The 23057-nt window shown below is 33.5% G+C and overlaps 1 protein-coding gene across 2 annotated transcripts in view; it reads right to left on the reverse strand.

Moving 5' to 3' along the window:
- Positions 1–15436, reverse strand: part of TFPI (tissue factor pathway inhibitor) — a 104579-nt gene extending 89143 nt beyond the window's left edge. For both annotated transcript variants that reach the window (XM_019838357.3, XM_045034116.1), the window contains exon 1: positions 15318–15436. The gene's annotated coding sequence lies outside the window, so the exon portion shown is untranslated. The remainder of the gene's footprint in view (positions 1–15317) is intronic.
- Between the last annotated feature and the right edge of the window lie 7621 nt (positions 15437–23057).

The raw sequence follows: 23057 nt of genomic DNA on the forward strand, positions 1-23057 counted from the left end.
GTTTGATTGATTCAATACTTATTATTTTTAATTAATTTATTTTTTAATGTTTATTTACTTTTGAGAGAGAGAGAGAGCATGAGAGGATGAGGGGCAGAGAGAGAGGGAGACACAGAATCTGAAGCGGGCTCCAGGCTCTGAGCTGTCAGCACAGAGCCCGACGCGGGGCTCGAACTCACTGATAGTGGGATCATGACCTGAGGTGAAGTCTGACACTTAACTGACTGAGCCACCCAGGTGCCCCAATTCAATAAATTTTTAATTTTTGTGCTTGTATTTTAATTTTAATTCTATTTGATTTTCTTTGAACTCTGCCTTTTTTTCATAATTTGGTGTTTTTTGTTTTATGCTTTTCGTTTCTTGTTTTTTAATGATTTTATATGTACTTTCTGGCCTTTTTTTTCTTTAGTATTTTCTTTTTTTTGAAGTTTTAGGTACTCTAATCATCCTGTTGATTATGTGGTTGCTAGTGGTTATTTATGACACAAATAACTTTCAAAATGTTTTCAGCTTCACAGTGAGATTATTTGTGATAATCCTGTCTTGGGTTATGTATCTTTTCAGAGAGTTTGTACATTTGCATTTGCCAGGTATTCCAGATGACAGCTATTATCCCATTTGGAAACTTTGTTTCACCCTTTATACAGGCATTTTATTTCATAAAATTGTCATAATGCATTGACTTTATTAGAACAACATAATTTACTGCTGTTTTTGGAAAACAAACATGTGTGAGTGAATGGGGGAGGGGTAGAGAAAGAGGGAGAGGATCCAAACAGAGCCCAATGCAGGGCTCCAACCCACAAAATCGTGAGATCATGACCTGACCCCCAGTCAGACACTTAATGGACTGAGCCACCCAGGTGTCCCCAATAAGTGAGTTTTAATACAACTGGAAGGTCTGCAAAACAATTTGAGTAACAACTACACTTTAATTATGATGTACTGTTTTATTTTCTTTATTTGTTCTTTAGTTTCACAATAATCAATTAAAAGTCAAAAAGAGGAATACGGTTTAGTTTTAAAACATTAAATTCAGTAAAAACTTGCATGTATGGGATAAAATTTTTGCCAACTAAAACATTATTCTTCCCAGTTCATACTCTATTTCAGTGTTTTAAATTTTAATCACACAAACAGAGCTCTTATTATTTAATAACAGCTCTATATAAACATAAATTTTTATGAATAAAACATTAAAGCTTTATGTAACATGAAATATTCTAGATCATAGAAAAAGGGAATGTTTCTTATATCATTTTACATATTTATCATAACCTTAATATCATAACACATTAGGAAACTCTAGAACAATTCACTTAGCACTATTCATTTTCTAAATACATTGATTAGAAATATAATTTCCCATAGCATGAAAATAATAACACCAGAAGCAGAAAGGAGTTAGGAATATAAGTTTTGTTCAGAATTAGGGCACCAAATAAGCAATTACACATACACATTAAAAAGAAACCCCAGGGGTGCCTGGATGGCTCAGTTGGTTAAGTGTCCACTTTGGCTCAGGTCATGATCTCACGGTTCATGGGTTCAAGCCTCACATCGGGCTCTCTGTTGTCAGCACGGAGCCCGCCTCATATCCTCTGTCCTCCTCTTTCTTTGTCCCTCCCCCACTCACATGGTGCTCTTTCTCAAAAATAAACAACAACAAAAAAAGGAAAAAATACAAATATTTAAAAAAAGAAAAAACATGTCAGGAAATATTTGTTAAAATTCTACATGCAATCAGAATTAAATATCTAAACATTATTAAGGAAAGAGGAATCGACAGAAATTGCTTAAAAACAATGAAGAGTATTCATACACACACACATACACAGATAAACCAGCAAACAATACGTAAAACAGTGAAACACTGAGATAATTAAAAGTAACAAAAAGACAGGAATGTCCATTATCATGAAATTTTTCAATATTATTTTTGGCACTTTAGATCTGTACTGCCCAATACATTAGCTATTGTTCACATGTGAATGTTTACATGATTTACAATTAAATCAAACTTGAAAGTCAACTCCACAGTTATACTAGCCATGTGCACCTAGTAACTCCCCTGTTGGTAGTGAAGATTTAAAGCATTTCCATCATCACAGAAAATTCTGTTGTATAGTGCTGTTCTTCTAGATAATGCAACAAGACAATAAAAAAAAATTGTATACACATTAAAATAGGGAGAGAAACTACTCTTAGATGTAGGCAACCAGATTTTATACCTAGAAAACTGAAGAAACTACAAGTACATCAGTAAGGAAATTTGTTGACTGTTTAGGTTAATACACACAAAAAAATCAATGTAGCCTTTTTTCTCTATTAGCAATTACCATTGCAAAATGGAAATAAAAAATACTCTGTTATTGTAGCAAATAATGAACACATAAGTAGTAAACAGTAAATGACAGAGTACCCATATGTAAATTTAATGGCAAAAATGAAAAATCTGTATAATTTGTTTTTGGTGTATTTTTGATGGGCATTAAAGAGGACCTGTGCAAACTGGAGAAACTATGTACCTAAATAGAAATGATTGCAAAATTAATGAAGAATTTCAAGCAATTCCATAATAATTTGATTTTTACTTTAGATTTTAAATAAGATTTTATATTTCAGAAGAATTATACCTAGTAAAATTACAAAGACAAACTGGAAGAAGAGGTTGTGTTCTTGCTTTACTAGATATTAAAATTGAATATGAAAACATCATATGCAAAAGAAAGTATATTATCTCATTAAGGTGCATAGTAACTCGTGGAATATATAAAAAGCCTAAAAGAGTCTAACATGGTGTTATATAGGAAATAATTCAGTGGGAAATTGTTTATTTAATAAATGTTGCTGTGGGTTGATGAATCATCTGACAAAAGAAAAGCCAGATTCTTATTTCATTATTTAAAAACCACTGTCGGGGCGCCTGGGTGGCGCAGTCGGTTAAGTGTCCGACTTCAGCCAGGTCACGATCTAGCGGTCCGTGAGTTCGAGCCCCGCGTCGGGCTCTGGGCTGATGGCTCAGAGCCTGGAGCCTGTTTCTGATTCTGTGTCTGCCTCTCTCTCTGCCCCTCCCCCGTTCATGCTCTGTCTCTCTCTGTCCCAAAAATAAATAAACGTTGAAAAAAAAAAACAAAAAAAAAAAAAATAAAAACCACTGTCAATGAAGTAAATGCTTAAATGTAAAGAAAATGAACAAATACTTTTCAAAAATAGTAGAAAAATGAAGTGCTATAGGTGTTACTAAATGCAGAACACATTCAGAAAATAGAAAAGGGATAAAAGTATAAAAGGGATATAACTAACTACACATTTTTATTGTGTGGCAAAAGATACCACAAAGTAGCTAATGACAAATGATAGTAGTAAAGGCTAAACAAATATATCTTAATATAAAAAATTAATATATCCTACAAATATTTCTGATAAGTTGATTTAAGAAAAGACAAATACCAAGCTAGAAAAATGGCAGTTGTGGCAGACATCGTTAATAGCCATCAAATATTCCCCAGATATACCTCATTTGTATTTCCCAGACTTACTAACAGTCTGATACCATAAGACTAGGTAGCGTGAGAAGTCACAGTATCTGAAAGCTAAGGCTGCAAAGAGCTTTTATGTCTCCTCTGCAATTCTTTGAGTTTTTGGAAGCTCTCTTGGAACAAATACTATAGGTAGTTCAGATATAACACTGAAGGGTCTTTTCCAGTCTAAGTCCCTGAGTGACTGTGGATCTGGGTTTGCTGCTAATTTATTCTGGGCATGTAACATGATTGAGAAATAAAATTCTCCTGTGTTAAGCCATCAAAGTTTCTGGGTTAGTATATTATCGGAGCATATCCTAGATTATCCTAATACAGCAGGCAAGTTATGGAAGAAGAAATAAAACAGTAACATGATCACTAGGAATATTTCAGCCTCACAGGAATGCAAGTTAAAGCAATAATTAAATAATATTTTTGTCTTCAGATTTACCAAACTTTCAAAATTTGATAATATCCAGTGCTATGACACAATAGGAGAAAATGAAACTCTTTTTCACTTTTTTAATGATTTGTTACGAGTTTTGGAAAACCAATTTGTAATAATATTAAACAAACAAGAAAATACATAGTCTTTAACCCAGCATTTCCACTTTAAAAGATGTGTCCATGGAATATCATGTAAAAATAAAAGCAATAGTAGTTACATGCATACACATACAAAGATGTTTGTTGCAGGCAGCATGATTTCAATATAAAACTAAATAGCTGGAATACTGAACATCTAGCAATAGAAAAAAGGTTGAACAGGCTTTTGACCTAAGGAATGGTCAATATGTTTGTCAAGAGAATTTTTTCAAAGTTCAAGTGTACTATTTGTGACCCATATTTTTGTAAAAGAAACAAATAATCTCTACGTGTGTGTATCTAAGATATTCATATGAATATAGGGAAAGTATGAAAGAATATACTAAAGACTGTTGAAATTAAGTCAATATTGTGGGAAAAGAAATACAAGAGTGGAGATGATTAAAGCTTTCTTTATACATTTTTGTATCATCTTTACTTGAGACAATATGCACATACTAACTTAGGGATGAAAGAAGAAAGAAGTCATTTCTAAATATTACAAGGAGAATTTTATGTGCTTCTGAGCCTTTCATGTGGAGAGATATTAACATTATTTGTTAACAATTTCATAATGGGTAATTAACAAAAACTATGTTTTTCTCTCAAGATTTCTATCGTTCGACTTTACTTATGTTGCATAAAAATAGAAATGGGTTCTAATTATGTTGAAAGGATATGTCAATAAGTGTCTTAATGTTATGTTAATATAGTCAATTCTGTGTGAACAAGTTATGTTATATGTTAGCTTAAGTGAAAATCATTGAAATAAAATGTGTTTCCCTGTAAGTTTCACCTATTGCTAATAATTTTCCTGTAAGCCTAAAAAATGTTATCTCCACAGGGAGACTTCAAGTATTTAAAGGTAACTCTTACTGATTATTTATGCTTTTCTTTCTTGGCTTAAACATTCTCAAGTTTCTTCAGCTCTCATATTACAAATTTCAACACGTAAACTCTTCTTAAGATGCTTTAACTTATCAATGACTCTCTTAAAATAGGCAACAAGAACTGAACATAGTATTCCAGATGCAATCTAGGCACCTGGAGTTCACCATTGACTTATTTCTCCCTTTGTTTTTGAAAAAAAAAATTAAAATAAAAAAATAAAACCAGAATAAAAATAGAAATTAAAAAAATTAAGGCAATTTAAATCAAAACCTTTAATGTGAACAGGCTATATCAAACCTGTGGTCAGCTAAGATCTCTTAACATTTACTTTTTAAGTGTGAACTATTATCACATTGTATCTCTCTTATAATATATTTTTGTAACTCATGTGACATTTTATATGTACCTCTGTTAATTTCATAGTGGGGGCATTCCATTTTTTTCATCCTATCATGATTGCATTAAATTGTGATTTTTTAAAAAAAAATCCATGTATTAACTTTTACCACTATGGTTTTAGAAATGGTAAATTAGGGGCGCCTGGGTTGCTCAGTTGGTTAAGCGTCTGACTTTGGCTCAGGTCATGATCTTGTGGCTGGTGAGTTTCAGCCTCACGTCAGGCTCTGTGCTGACAGCTGGGAGCCTGAAGTCTGCTTCAGATTCTGTGTCTCCCTCTCTCTCTGCCCCTCCCTCCCCTCAAAAATTAAACATTAAAAAATAATAAAATAAAGATAGAAATGATAAACTACAATGAAAATATTGAATTACTCAATGCCACAGAGCAGCATGACTGTGAAGTCCTCCACATCCCAAACACACATAACACCCAATTTAATTTATGCAAGTTTGTAATATACCTACACATTCACCATTTCACTCAATATTCACTTTCCAAATATTCAATAAGAATGATGAATAATCCCATGAAACATCTTGGTAATGATCTACCATTCAGGGGAAGACATGCATTCAGTGCAAGAGATTAATATTGTAAATAATTGTTGTTTGACTCTTTTTTAATTAACAGACTCTGCTTTTGAGGACAGTTTAGATTTACATTAAAAATGAGAAGATAGTACAGAGTTCCATATTATTCCATACAAGCAGTTTCAGATTACCCCATTATTATTAACTTACTGCATTATGTAGCACATTTGTTACAACTGATGAATTAACATTGATATATTATTATTAACTAAAGCCTGTAGTTAAAATTGAGGCTCACAATTGTACAGTTCTATGGGTTTTAATAAATGCACAGTGTCATGTATTCACCTTTATAGCATCATATGGAATCTTTAGAATAGTTTCACTGCCCTAAAAATCCTCTGTGCTTCATCTATTCATCCCTCTCTTCTGATAACCACTAAACATTTTAATTTCTCTATAGCTTTTTTTTTTCCAGAATGTCATATAATTAGAATTATACACTACATAGTCTTTTTAGACTAGCTTTGCTTTCTTGAAAATATGCATTTAGCTTTGCTCCATGCCTTTTTGTGGCTTGATAGCTCATTTCTTTTTATGGCTAAATACTCCTCTGTTGTGTGGGTGTATCGCAATTGTTTTTTCACTCACCTACTGAATGATATTTTGGTTGCTTCCAGTTTGGGGTGCAAACTGCTGTATAGAGCTGCTATAAATATTTGTGTGTAGGTTTTTGTATGGACATAAGGTTTTTAGTTTATATCAGTAAATGCTAAAGAGCACAATTGCTGGACTAGATGATAAGACCATTTTTAGCTTTTTAAGAAACTGCAGACTTCCCCAGCAGGTGGCCATAACGTTTTGTATTCCCACCAGCAATGAATGAGAATTCCTGTTGCTCTACATACTTACCAGCATTTGTTATAATCAGTATATTTTTATTTTAGCCATCTATTAAGTGTGTAGTGATACATTGTTGTTTTAACTTGCAATTCCCTTGTGACATAGGACACTGCATTTGAAGAGTTCTTCGTATATTTTGGGTATAATCCTTTATCAGCCATGCTTTGCAAATATTTTCTCCCAATCCATGGCTTATTTTTTCATTCTCTAAGTGATTGGTTTATATTTTCACCCAATGATTTGTTATATGGATACATTCTTAGAACATTTAAAACAAATAGAAAAAATGTGTGTAGTTTAATACTTAATAACACTTTTTCTTTTCCTCGTATAGCAAATCTAAAACATATTCTTTGATTAAATCTCAGTTGTCACTGGATGTCACTGTTGCTTTACAAAATATGACTGTTTTGTTCATAAAGACTGTTTAGAACATTTCCTAAATAAGCACTTCATTAAAAGAAGAAAATCCACATTGTTAAGTACCTGTCAATTAGGTTTAGGTACAAGCTACATAGGATATCAATAATTAGGTAAACATTTATTTTTTAATTTACAAGATATTAGTTTCTTGCTAAACTTACAGACATGTTTCACATAGCACAAAGAATTCACTAGGAAGACTATACAGAACTAAGATAGTTTTTTGAACAATAATTTTTTTCAAGGTAGAGGATTAAGATTTATTCCACATATGGTACATGGCTAATATGTAGCACATTAAGAAATTTCAAAGTATTTTATTACTTATAAAACATTTTAAATCAATATATGTAATATATATAATATATATTTAAATATGTGTATGTAAACATATTTACATACATATATGCTCAAGCACTAAAAACCTAAATGCTTAATATGGAATAAATTCATAGTATAGACACTTTTTATCATAACCTCTGTATAACCCCTAGATATCATAACCATCAGCTAAACCTGCCTCTACAGATCAGTTTCTCTTGCAAAATGCCTTATACTGAAACAGTTTTTGCACATGTCCTTCCGTGCCTTGACTTTGTCCCACCCCATTGTCAGGCTAAACTATTCCACTGTAAGCATCGTTTCCTCAAAGACTCCTATACTGGGTTAGAATCTCTTATTTTACATTATCTTAGATCTGCCCTATGGGGCTATAAACTTTCTGAAGGTGGTAGAGTATCTGCTTTATTGATTCCTAATGTCCAGTAGCACATATAACATCATTCGTAAAAATATGTTTAATTGTGAAATTTTGGTTAGCAATGACTACTTTAACAGTGTAAAATATGTAATACTAAAAGTAACTTACAATCATAAGAAATATTACTAAAAACTCATTTGGAGAGATATGGATAAAGTTCTAAATCTAAAATAAATATAATTGATAAATAATTTACTTAATTATTCCTTAGACCAAAGGATATAACTAATTACTCTGTTACATATCTATACCTAAGTCTGAAATGGATGGCACTTCCAGTGTGTTATATTAGTCACAGAACATAATATTTCTAGTCTTGTTAATTGTTTATGCAGGTTATATTCCTAGGCATCTAATTGGATTTATGTAACAATGAATCCCCCATTTGCTCTATGCAAGTTTTTCTTAGCTTCGTATATTTTGTAGGAACAGAAGCGGAAACAGTTTGCAGTGGAGACTACGTGGCTCTCAGAACACATTGCTGAGGTTGCACAGAACTTTGCAAGGGATACAAAAAATTGTTTTAGGTATTTGCATTTCATATCAGAATTGGAACACAACTTTAGATCTCTATATTGAATGGGAATGGAACAAGACAAAAATCCTCTGGGATTTACAGCACAGAATTAGGGCATAGGGCTTCTGAACACCTAAACTTGACATAATGAAAATAACACCTAACCTTGACATAATGAAAATAAAGGAAACAGACAAACTCACTCTCCAAAATAAAACAACGAAGATTCAATACATTCTCTTAACATACCAATCCTATGTATAATCTTTCCTATGTATGATCACGTTTTCCTATGTATTATCCTTTCTAATTTAAAAAATACTTTATACAACAAGCAATTATGTCACTATGAACCTGATTTGTTGAGTGCATTAGAGAGGGTATATAGATACAAGAGACTCTGTCTTATCTGTACAAAGCAATAGCCATTGGTAGCATTCATTGTTGGTCCTTGGAAGATGATTGTTAACAAAAGTCGTCAAAAATATAGACTGACAAAAATAATACTCTTAAGTCACAGTTAGGAAAACATATATAAAATAATATACTTATGCAGAATGAATCAGAAATCTTATGATCCGTGATATTATGGTGAAAGAGTGGTTTGCTAAAAATTACTTGAAACTCACAGCACATGATCAACTTTATGTGATAGAGGTGTATTAACAATGTGGGTTCACTTAAAAGAATAAATACTTTGGAAGGAACAAAAAGGAAAATAATTACAGTGAATTACAGTGTTGTTAAGTAATATATATTCAAAAACAGTTATGAAATTTCTCTTGTTTTTGTAATAAAACCTACACATAAAAAATTCCTCTTTTCTACACACCAATAAAATCAGTGGTTTTTTTTAAAGGATAGGTTGTGTTTAATATGGATATAGAGTGAGTCATGCAACCATCCACCATGGTATTCTGTTGATTTCTAAAGCAATGCATATGGGAACATTATTTGCCACGGTAAAATGTGAATGTGAACATTTCAATGATGTTACTAAGAGAAATGGTAATGAGAGTTTTTGTCCTGCAACTATCTATAATTAGTTTATTATCGATGGAAAGAAGATTTCCATCAGTATAGGTTATCTGATAATCATGCAGAATAAAACAATAGGATCAAATCTGAATTACCATAGTAGATAAAGAAGTTGACTTTGTATCTGAGAAACAAAGGAATATATAAATATAGGTAATGAAGAAAGGCAATTGGCAACTGAAACTACTTACCACGGTAAGTAGGTATAAATCTAAGATTTATTAATACTGGTACAAGGAGAGCATTTTTAAAAATTATTTATTTGAGAGGAAGAGCATGCAAATGTGCAAGCAGGGGAGGGGCAGAGGGAGAGAGAATCCCAAGCAAGCTCTGCACTGTCAGTGCAGAGACTGATGCAGGGCTTGATTCCATGAACCATGAGATGATGACCTGAGCCAAAATCAAGAGTCTGCCGCTTGACCAACTGAGTCACCCAGGCGACCCCTAAGGAGACCATTTTATTTATTTATTTATTTTTAAATTTTTTTTCAACGTTTATTTATTTTTGGGACAGAGAGAGACAGAGCATGAACGGGGGAGGGGCAGAGAGAGAGGGAGACACAGAATCAGAAACAGGCTCCAGGCTCTGAGCCATCAGCCCAGAGCCCGACACGGGGCTCGAACTCCCGGACCGTGAGATCGTGACCTGGCTGAAGTCGGACGCTTAACCGACTGCGCCACCCAGACGCCCCCCTAAGGAGACCATTTTTAAATATAATACAGTTTGTAGGGGAGATTGCTACTTTCTCCCGATATCATGGTAACCATATAATTTATTTTGCAAATTGGAAGTTCTCTAACAGTGAAGGAGCTTAAATATTAAGGGATTCCAGAAGAAGGACTACATTTTTACCTGAATTTACAGCAATTTTTTACCTGAATTTACAGCAAACTTGGATACGTGTTCAGTCTACCTAAGATCCATTCTCTACTTCTCTTAGGATGATAACAGAGATATTAGAACATATTAATGTGCATAAAATAATTTGTATTGCAAGAATATATAGTAAAATGTATATTTCATAATATTGGAAATATTTATACATAAATATTACAATATACATTTCTTCAGATAAATGATTGAGTTCTTTAGGTAACAACTCAGGGCAACATAATTGCAAAGCATATGCCTGGGAATCCAAGCAATTACTAATAACTAAATTTATCTATAATCTATCGATCGATCTATTTAACATCACCTATCTATCTTAAAAAAATTCGTGTAAGGTGAAAATGCTCTTAATAGAAAAATTGCTAAATCAACCAACATTGACTAAATTATGCAAAATTAATGATTCAACACGTATGTCTATGTAGCTGATATAAGCAAGTACCGCCTTAATTAATTCTAACTGCATTAAAGAGTGGGAAATCAGTGAAAAATTGTAAAAGCATTAAAATGTTTTTCTTGGTAAATTAATTTTCTCATGTTTTGATAAGGCTAATGCTAAGTTACTTTGGAAACTACCTTTGCTATAGCTTCCACTGTGTTCCAGAAGCTAGTCATCATTTACCTCTTTATTCTCAAAATCAATCATCACACCTTATATTTTATAGTACCTGATAATTTATAAAATGTTTTTATATCCATACATGATCCTGATAGTTTCATTATGAGTGATACATATGAATATTTATGCATTCAGTTTGAGTGAGAAGGAATAAAATTACCTTCAATGTATGCATATTTTCTTTTAAATTTAGTTCTACCAAAGAACCACTTCGATTGGTTTGACAAGCAAGTTTCAAGCTTTGACATGCACTTTATGTATTCCTGCACATAAACAATCTAAACACAGTGGTTTAAAATGGTGTAAAAGGCCAGACAGCAAATATTTTACACAGTGTGGACCACATGCAGTTGCTTTTGCATGTTGTTATTATTGTTGTTTATCTCTTAAAAATATAAAAATGATTGATTCTTAGGTGGAAGTCCCATACATAAAAAATTGAAGGATGGATTTGGCCTGTGGTTGTGGTTTTCCCAGCCTTGCTTAAACAACAACCATTTTATTTACCCTAATTCTGTGGATCAGAAATTTGGGCTGGGTTTTGCTAAGTGGTCTTTTTCTGGTCTCACTGGGATCATGGCTCTGGTTAACTAAGAGCTCAGCTGGAACTGTATGGTCTAAGACAGCCCAATTCACATCTGAGTTTGGTGCTGATTGTAAGCTGTGTTGTGGTGTCTCTCATCCTTCAGGAGGCTGACCCCAACTTTTTCAAACAATTACCTGAGGATTCTAAGATCATATTGGAAACTGCAAGTTAGAAGTCCAGCCCTAATTCAAAGGAATGGGAAATAAACATCACCTAGTGATGGAAGAGTATAAAACCACATTAAAGGTGCATGCATACATGGACAAAAGTAATTATAGCAGCTATTTTTATAAGAAATATATCACATTACTTTAAGATCTAGAAACTTGATGATTTTATGTTAATGATGAGATTTGCTGGAAAGAAGTCATATGACAAGCTAACCTAGCATACCAGTTTATTAATTTGCAAAGGGATTTGACTGCCAAGAAGCCCACAATGCTTGTGCCAGCCAAAAATATATATATATTTTTTCTATAAACAACATGGAAGTCCACATTTTTTCCTAAAGTTTGCTTCATAAGGAAGAAACTGGTGTGTTTTTGGCATGGGAAACATGAGGTATGGGTAGGAGTAAATTTTTTAATGCTTACTATCCTTGGGACAGATGCTCTGACTTGGGACTTTCAACATAGATACCAGCTTCCCTAGCCTGTGTTCCTTTACTGCAGAGGCATAAAACATAAATAGAGTTTCGCAGACTCTCCTAAGCTAGATATGACATAGGTTCTACCTTGCAGTTGTTCTATCAGATTCAGAAGGAAAAGAAAAAGAAAAAACAAGCATGAATCATGTGTGAGGACAGTAGCTTAGCTTCTGAACACCATGATGGTGGTGTATATATACATACTCTGTAAAGCTTCTAGCATTCAAACTAATCTATAAATTCAATACAATTAAAACTAACATTCCAGAAATTTTGTAGAATTTGATTACTTGATTTAAAATTTTTCATGTAAGGGGCACCTGGGTGGCTCAATTGGTTAAGTGTCCAACTTCGGCTTAGGTCATGATCTCACAGGTCGTGAGTTCAAGCCCCACATCGGGCTCTGTGCTGATAGCTCATAACCTGGACCCCGCTTCGGATTCTGTCTCTCTCTCTGTCTCTCTCTCTCTCTCTTCCCCTCCCCAGCTGACACTCTGTCTCTCTCCTTCAAAATAAATAAACATTTAAAAATTAAAAAAAAATAAAATAATTTTTTTAATGTTAAGAGTTATTGCCCAAAGATAGCTAAATGAGTTCTAAACACAAGTGTCTCCTTTATCAGATATTAAGACACACTGTAAAGATACAACAATCAAAACCTCATGATATGTGCATATGACCAAAAAAGCCCCTACTAGAACAATGTAACAAAACAATAAAAAAAAAGTTCCATTAACACAGAGGAACTTGGTTGTCATGGTTTAACAAATTTGTGGGGGGAAGGACAGATTGTTTAGGTGGTGGGAATGAGAAACTGGCTTAAATCTATAGAAAAATAAAGTTTACCTGGAGCTCAAATCTATATGTAACTATTAGGTGGATCAAAGACTTCAGTGTGAAAGGCAAAGTATAGTACTAATTCTAAAAGTAAGAGAGACTATTTTTGTTACTATGATGTCATGAAGTATTGCCAAAGTCCCAAGTGAATGACATGTATTTATTCACACTTCTCTTCAGTGAAGGAAACAATAGAGAATTCAAGAAGGTGAATTACAGGCTGGGGGAAGATGAGTAATACCGAGGGATTAGAACCTAAGATCACAGAGTAAACTTTGCCCATTAACAAGAAAAAGACCAGAAACTAAGAGAAAAACATTCAAAGGAGGTAAGTATTTTTTAGAATTAATGTGCTGGCTAAAATGTTCATGAGGAGATGTTCAACTTTACAAATAATCAAATAAATAAATACAAATATTTAAAACATCAGTGTCACAGGGTGAACGACCTGGTTTGCCTAGCATAACCTGTTTATGATTTATATCTCTTTGCAGTTATCATTATCTCTTCTTAGCTATTAAAAATGCTCTGGTTTGGATAGATAAGATTATATATTTTCTTATTAGCTATTGTGTTCTATGCTTCAGACGTGAAATAAGTAAGCAGACTGTACCAAGTTGTTGAAAAGACTACAGAAAATTAAGAGCAGATTAATCTTGCTGATGGGAGCGTAAGCTGTCAGTGCTACTATGGAAGGCTAACTACCAACCCTTATTGGGACTGTAACTGTGTGTTTCCTCTCACACTGCAGTCCCACCACTGACTGTTTGCCCAAATGACACTGTCACTATTTGTTACTGCATGACTGTGGTAGCAGGAAATTGGGGGCACTTATGTATCCATGAACAGAAAAATTAAAAATGATTTGAAATGGGATACTGTGCAGAATTTAGCACTTGGAACTAGATAAATATAAAACAAAAATCGTCAACTATAATGTTAAATGAAAAAAATTGGAGAAATTATACTCGTAGGTAGATATCATCTGTACATATTAAAAACACAGCCATAAAATAAAATTATTTAAAAATAAGAGTACATACATATTAAGGACATATACCAAACACAGTAGAGTGAAGCAATGGGAAGAGGCAATGGGGGCGAAAACCTATGGTGAAGGAAAAAACACGCAATGTAAATAGAGGAAGCATGGGGGTGTGTGTGCATGTTTATACTGTACAATATTATACTATGTATAGTAGCATATTTATTTCTCTCTTGCATAACTTAGCAATTGGCTTTTAGTTTACATTTTCTTGAGCCTTTATCTTTGAAAAGTAACACTACATAAACAGCCATATATTTTTATTTATTTATTTATTTATTTATTTATGTAGTAACACTACATAAACAGCCATATATTTATTTAGTTTACATTTTCTTGAGCCTTTATCTTTGAAAAGTAACACTACATAAACAGCCATATATTTATTTTTATTTATTTATTTATTTATTTATTTACTTACTAACACTACATAAACAGCCATATATTTATTTATTTTCCTTCAATTATTGGAAGTATTTCTGTAGTCTGTAATTCTTTGTTGGACACAAGGAAGAGCCAAATAAAATTACTTTAAATATTTGTTTGAAACAATTCCAGATTTGAAGGAAAAATATTAGTATGGATATACACAGTGAAATCAGTGAATTATAGTGGAGCCACAATGATTAGTTGTAAGAATAAACCACTTTTCAATTTATCTTTTGACACTCTAAATCAATGACTGACACCACCAGCAATCACACATACAGACTGATTCTTCAAATTTCAGTTGGCTTGGTGATGTTTGTATTTGACTTTTGTGGAAACAAAAAATAAAGAGAAGCAACATTATACAAGTCAAAAATAAAAATAACACACTGGAAAATTTATTTAACTCAGAATTCTGGCAAAACATACAGAATATCTTAGATTTTGCTTATGTAATAAAAGATATATATTTATACAAATAAAATACATTCACTAAAAGATGTCTTTACTAATTTTTCTAACATTTACTGATGGCCAAACACTGGCTTCTGAATTGCTTTTATATTTCATCACCTACATTTTATCCTCATAACAGCCCCATGAGTTAATGTTTAGTATGGGTTCAACTGAAGTTAATGGTGATTCTCCTATCTAATTTAAGCGAAGAGGGTTTTAATACAGGGAATGGTACTTACAAAACTCTGGAAAAGACTGGAGGATCAGTCATTAACCTGTACTCCTAAGAATCACTTCCAGCAAAATACTGTAAGACCAGCCCACTGAAGATTCCATCTATGACAAACACAATCTGAGATTTCTGGTCACTGATTCTAGAATTACACTACTTTTGTCAGTCTTGGAGCGAGGTAATAACCAGCAGAATTGATGATTCTAGAATCCCGCCACTTTGGCTGGAGACTAGGAATCAGAAAACTGCTGTCCAATGATTATCTTCTACTTGATCTACTTAAGGAAAAGAGAAACTTGAGGCTTAGCCGCTCTTCTCTAGTGATTTACTTCTCGAATCTAAGTCTCAAGCAGATGCATCTCTTCGGAAAAATCTAAATCACATCCAGAGCCATAGTTGGCCAGGAATCTGGGAAATGTAACATTTTTAGTTTCCTGCCTAAATAGACAGGACATTAGACAGGTTGAAATGCATGTTGTGTAAGTCGAAGCAAGAATCAGAAATGGAGGAATTAAGTCAGTTGTTGAGGCTACATATTTAATTAATGCTTTGCAACAGGTTCTAATTATACTAAATTTCATAAAGAATTCTTCCTTTCTTCCTTCCTCCCTCCCTCTCTCTCTTCCTCTTTCTTCCTTCCTCCCTTTCTTTCTTTCTCTTTCTTTCTTTCTTTCTTTCTTTCTTTCTTTCTTTCTTTCTTTCTTTCTTTCCTTCTTTCTTTCTTTCTTTCTTTCTTTCTTTCTTTCTTTCTTTCTCTCTCTCTCTCTCTCTCTCTCTTTCTTTCTTTCTTTCTTTCTTTCGAGAGGGAGCTCAAGCAGGGGAGAAGGGCAGAGGGAGAGTGAGAGAGAATCCCAAGTATGCTCCACACGCAGCGCAGAACCTGACTCAGGGCTGAATTCCATGAACCATTAGATCATGACCTGAGCCAAAATCAAGAGTTGGATGCTTAACTGGCTGAGCCACCCAAGTGCCTCAAGAATTATTTTCAATTGGAGAAAACTTCAATGCAAATTGCAAGTTTTCTAAAAGAGGGAGAAGTTATAACAAAAATTATAAAAATTGACAAACAACTCTGCTCTTCATATGTAAATAATTAATGTGAAGCTGATAATTAATAAAACCTCTTACTGTCTAAACTAGGCAGCATCTGTTAACATCCCAGGTTCTTAAAATGCTGCAATAAATAACAACAGCTATGTATGAATTACTTACATTTAAAGATATTTATAAGATGAGATGTTAGAAAATAATTCTAGGTATTGACTCCCTCACCCTTCCTAGTCCAAAACCTCCAAGATAAATACCTCCCTCCCTCTTGGACTCTTCCTGAGAGAGCCCTCTGTAGTTTGGTGCCTCTAACTCCATTGTTTTCTCTACTCCATTCTCCCCAAGTAATTTCATTTTTAGCATCAAATTATAATATAATTATTATTTGGAAACTTGAATTGTGTAGTTTACCTAATAATTTATCAATGCATCTATAAAACCACTGAGCTAAGAAGTGAGATATTTCTTTTATTAACTTGTTGATAAAATTGATGTCTATTTTAGTTTGACTTTTGAAGTCAATGTCATTTATTTTTAGAAGTTTAGATTTTAAACATAGCATAAAGTTGTACTTTTATTTTACATCAAGTAGTGACTGAAACTAAAATTCTCTTTCTGTATCTCTATCTCTATTATATTCATATCTATGTCCATATTCATATGTAATTTTTCTATCACCATTTTCACTAACATCTTCAGTTCACACCATATTTAGCTGTTTTAATGACATAATTATTATTTCCTCTCTTCTTATGAATAAGAGGTCTACCCATAAGATAGCATAATAGATGGAGCTAGTACAGAGATAACCATTTTTTAGGGAGTTTAAAAATAAATCTAGTGCATAATATAACTGACTGAAACTTCTTGCTATAAGACAAGTAAGTCTGTAACTATTTCAGAGATATAATAGAAAATATTTTGGTTCAAGATAAAAAGTTCACAAGCACAGTTAGTTTCAAAGGGGCAAATTAAAGGGAAAGGAAATATGCTTTGTGAAAAACTACAAAACATCCCACTAATAAGTAAAATTGTATCATACAACTTGTTCAATCTTGTTTCATTCATCCAAAAACATGAAAAAAGGAAGTGCAATAGGAAATGGATATAATCAGGAACTCTTAGAGCAATGTAAGGTTTCAATATTAGAGGCAAATGCTTGTCATTTAATGGAATAAACGTAGTTTGGTTTTTTTCCCATAAATAGTATTTTCCATTTATGAATAACAGCATATCTAGATATTTGTAAAAATATTTAAAAAATACATTCGTCATAATGGTATTCCCCCTCCAACTTCATTCTAGAACAGCATATCTTTTTTTTAATGTCTATTTATTTTTGAGAGAGAGATGGGGAGAGAGGCAGAATGAGAGTGGGGAAGGGGCAGAGAGAGGGAGACATAGAATCTGAAGCAGGCTCCAGGCTCTGAGCTGTCAGCACAGAGCCTGACGTAGGCCTCAAACCCACAGACCATGAGATCATGTCCTGAACTGAAGTCGGAGGCTTAATGCCACCCAGGCACCCCTAGAACAGTGTATCTTAAAACACATTATGGTCAGGACCATAATACATCTATTAACCTGTACACTATTTACACTATTCTACTTATCACAATACCTAAGTTTTTTTTCTACATAAAAGAAATTAGAACCTTGTGAAAACAAACTTAAAAGCAAAATCAGGTGTTAATAATCACAATACAGTCAGTAATGTTTAATTGAAAATAATTTTCTATAAAAGAATATAATATATATTCACTTAGAGTTTTGTCCACATTGAGAGACTGAAATCCTCTTAGGCAGGTATGACTATGAGTAGTCTTGTACTGTCCTGATGGAATGTCCTTTGCTTATGATACTGATCACGTGCTACTGATTCCTTTTTGTCCTGTGTTGTTCTTTACACATGCTGATTTGAGTTGCAATGTCTCTTTTGCAGGAATCCTTATTTTCATCTGAAAGTTCATACCATAGTTTATGTGAAATCTATTTATTTTTAAAAGAATGTTTATTAATCCATTGTTCCAATGTATTGTATAAAGTGTCTGCTATAAATTATATGTTCTACAATTAATAGTGGATTTTCTATTGGTGAAGTACTACACTTTGTGGGTTTGTTTCTCTGCCCTGATTTCTCTGTTCCTGCATATACATTCTCCCTGATGATTTTTGTGACCTGAATCTCCTCCATCTCCAGAGTGTTCTACTCTTAGAGTGAAATGAAAACAGATGGTCAGAGTTCTTACAGGAAACCATGGCTCACATACATTCAGATAATTCAAAAAGAGTTTATTCCCAAAATACAAATTACAAATTTGGGGAGAAATACAAGAATAATGTAGGGATCCAAATAGAACAGCAGTTTGCTATCAGTACCCCTATGCCTGAAGTGTCAAAAGGAGGGAGGAAACTACAATCGAGAAGGAACAAACAAAAGTCAAGATAGAGCACACCACCTTCACAGGAGCCACACTGATGATGTGACCTTATGTGAGGGCATTGAAAGCTCAAGGCAACTTCACAAAGGGAGAGCTATGGGAATACATACCTTGATATTCCTCTTCTGTTTTCTCTCTCACTCTCTCTCTCACTCTTAGTCTGTCTCTGTATTTCTGTCTCTGTCTCTTTGTTTCTCTTTCTCACTTCCTGCCAGGACTCCCCAAAGACTGCATTTAACTCCATACCAGTGTAAATGGTGATCTTATTGATGTAATCCATAGGGATCAGCCTCCTGAAGAAATAGGGCAGGATGGAGACAGGAGATAAAGTGAATCCGAAGGATCAAAGATACCTAGCACAGTCCACTTTTTTGCCTCTTGTCTTCTTTCTAAAGCTTGTCTCTACATTTGAAAGCATGAGGTCTGATCAGCTACTTTATCATAAAAGGGTACCATTAATTAGTTCTTACTCCTACCTAAAACCTAAGGTTTTAAGTACTCTTGTGTTCTCCATATAGTGGTGGTGGTGGGGCAGTGGTGGTGGGTGGGGGGGAAGGATGTTGTAGAAAGTAACTTATTAAGTGATATAAAACTGTAGCTACTATACTCCTTTTCTGTCATTAGCATTGAGGCCAAAGTTGACAATTGTAACTGTTTTCCACCACTATTCAACATTTCTCTTACCCTCTGCCTCAACCAAGTGAGACTCTACCTGTGGATACGCCAGACCTTCTTTTCTGCTTAAGCTGAGTACTAACTGGTTTTACTGGTCTACTGTGTTCTTAGAGTTTTCTAAGAAGAAACACTACTGGGCATAGCAGCACTAAAAGGCACCCGAAGGCATCTCATAAACATAGTTTTCATTGGCACTACTGAGTTGGAGCAGTCCAATTTCCTCCTAGTCATCAGCATCAAATACCCTGTTCGGTACAGTGAGCTTTTCTCTTCTTGTTGGTTCAGTGGCATAGGAGATCAAAATGGCCTGGGACTTGGGACCAAGTCTAGGAAAATAGTCTACTATTTGGGAAATGGTATCTCTAAACCTATGGAACCAAAGGTCCTGTTGATAGAAAATATATAAATTTTAGTAGTGTATATATATATAAATTTATATATATATTTATAAATACACATATATATTTATATATATATATATATATAAATATATAAATTTTTGGGCATGAGTTCATTGCTATACTTCCTTTGTCCTAAAATATGCCCCTGGCCTCTGACGATTTTGTGCAGCATAACATAATAGTAAACAAGGAATTCTGTAATGCTACCAATGGGTGGTGCTTGCAGAAGCAATGTAGTTCAAGAAGGCAAATCCACATCCACATATATGTCAATCCATTCAAAGATACCAGAAAGAGAAAACAAGGTTTCTGGTACTAGATACTTTTCTTGAGAAGGGTTATTTCAACAAGGATTTTAAGATACATACATATTCCTTTAGCTAAAAATATATGTCATACTAATTTCTATGTAATACTGGTTCTTGTATATTTTCATTTTTAAAAAAATATTTTCAATGTTTATTTATTTTTGAGAGTTACAGAGACAGAGCACAAGCAGGGGAGGGGCAGAGAGAGAGAGGGAGACACAGAATCTGAAATGGGCTCCAGGATCTGAGCTGTCAGCACAGTCCCCAACGTGGGGCTTGAACTCGGGAATGGAGAGATCACAACCTAAGCCAAAGATGGATGCTTACCCAACTGAGCCACCCAGGAACCCCTTATATTTTTAGATTTTTATAGTCAAGTAACATTTTACTTAAAAAATTACGTGCTTTACAGAGAATACTAATTTTTAATTTTTCTAAGGCAGCCAAAAAGAAAAAACCCTTCTGCTTACTTTAGCCACATGAAAGAAAAAATATTTTAACATCTAAAAAGAAGGAAAAACATAATCTCAGATAAAAGGTGATTACTTAAAAGAAATAATTTTAGCATAATGAAAAACTTTCTATGGTGTCATTAGTTTTCTTATTTTTCTGTGAATATTTTTTTTAATTTATTTTGAGAGAGAGAGAGCATGAACAAGCATGAGTGGAGGAGGGGAAGAGAGAGAGGGAGGGAGAGCATCCCAAGCAGGCTCTGCACTGTCAGTACAGAGTCCAAAGCAGGGCTTGATCCCATGAACTGTGAGATCATGACCTGAGCTGAAATCAAGAGTCAGACGCTTAACTGACTGAGTCACCCAGGTGCCCCATTTTTCTGTGAATATTTTAAAAAATCATGGACCAACAACTAACTGAAAGATTAGAACCACTGATCTGTAACATTTAAGATCATTATATTGTCCTAATATCCCATCACAACTCCAACACGGCATAAGGTAAAACCAGTGAACTTCATGAGTATGAGCTCAGTGTAACACTTCCTTATCATAAAAGTGCCTTCCTAGGAACTAGTAGTTTAAGGAGATTACTAATTAACATTATACCTATGAATGTAGTGTATGTTTGTATTGAGTGATACAAGAGAAAAAGAGAAAGAATTATTAAAGAGTTACTAAGACCTGTTAAAGAATCTCAAATGTTATGGCTACTGTTTCATATCAGTCTAACTGTTGGATAATTGATAAATTCTAAAATCTCCTTTTATCTGATGTACACCCTAATGGTACAAAAATATAAAGGAATGCTAGACTACCATAACACCTTCCTCTAGCCTGTCAAGTTGCATAAAATTTACAATGCCTAGACACACTATGAGAAATAAGTTTAGTGGAAATATTTATATTTCCCACTAACTTTATTCTGGTCTCAACATATTATATCAAGATACACTTTTTCATTTATATTCTTAGGGAGAGAACCATCAATTCACTTAATTTACATATGAGATACTATGAAAGGGGAAAGGTGGTTCTATGGAGAGTTATAGTAATGAAATCAAAAGGAGTAATTTCTTGAATTCTAAAGTTATAACAAAGCTTTTCTATATTTGTAAAGAATAGAGTATTTATATTATGGTGGATATTTGTTTAGAAATTTCAAATACTCTATGACATAATAGAGGACTGCGTTGTAGATAAGAGATAGAGTGATACCTGATATAAAGCATATAAAAACTACCTCTGCTTATGTACCTAGAGAAAATAGCCATCTCATCTTTGAAATTAGCCTTAATTCCTTTAGGATCTAGGCTAACTCTCATTCTTTTCATTCTTTGATCAAAAGCAATGAAAATCTGAAAAAAAAATACAGTATCCTGTGCCAGAATTCTTCGTGAGTTGGCATCAAAAGCTTAGCATAGAGAGTACAAACTTTAGAGTTTGACAGATCTGGGTTTTAATCTTGCCTCTGCCACTCAGTAATTCTGGACCTCTGGCAAGTTACATAAACTCACTGAAACTGCAATTTCTCATGTGTAAAATGAAAGCACAATATCAGCTTTGATATCTATCTCTAACATTCACCATCTGTGTGATTTTGGTCATGCTACATCAACACTATGTGGCTCATGTTTCTTATCTATAAAATCATGATAACGACAGTATCTCCTTCCAGAGGCCGACTAACCAAGTGGCAAATAACAAATCCTTCCAAGATCCTGTACTTAAGTATATATTCATAATTTTATATTACTTTTTAGCCTCTCATATTAAAATCTTCAGGTCCTAGAAATTCTGGATCCTTTTCTGCCCACTTCCTTGAGAAGTTCTGATATTATTATTTTTCATAATTACTATTATCTTTCCTGGTTAGAAGGCTTTATGGATTGTGTCTGGATCAAAACAGGTGCACATGTAAATGTAATTTTAATAATTATATTAGCAGTATTATTATTGTTATTCTATGAAGGCAAAGTGATTTTGTTTACCCTGATTGCACAATTTTTGCATGTGTAATTTATAATACTCAAATTGTTATCTAACTTAAGGAAATTCTTAGTCCAGTTATTTCTCATTCGCAAAAAATATCCACTTGTATATATATTCTTGGTTTCTTAAAATAATAATGGTTATTTTTACTGTCATTAAAGCTAGCACTTAATGAGAGCTTGTTTAGTGCCAAGGACTCTATAAGTGCAAACTTTAACAATGGTAGGTAATACTAGTAATAGTAATTAGCCCCAACTAATTAGCTAACTACATTTGGAATTGTGTAGTTTTTTACTCTTCATGATGACTTCCATGAAATTAGTGACAGAGTGCAATAATTATATTGTATTATGGTGCATTTTTGTTTAGAAATTTCAAATACTCTATGCCATAATAGATGACTAGTGTATGTGAAATAAGGCATAAATAGATTA

Source organism: Felis catus, chromosome C1 (assembly GCF_018350175.1).
Source record: "Felis catus isolate Fca126 chromosome C1, F.catus_Fca126_mat1.0, whole genome shotgun sequence".
In the NCBI taxonomy this organism is placed as follows: Eukaryota; Metazoa; Chordata; class Mammalia; order Carnivora; family Felidae; genus Felis; species Felis catus.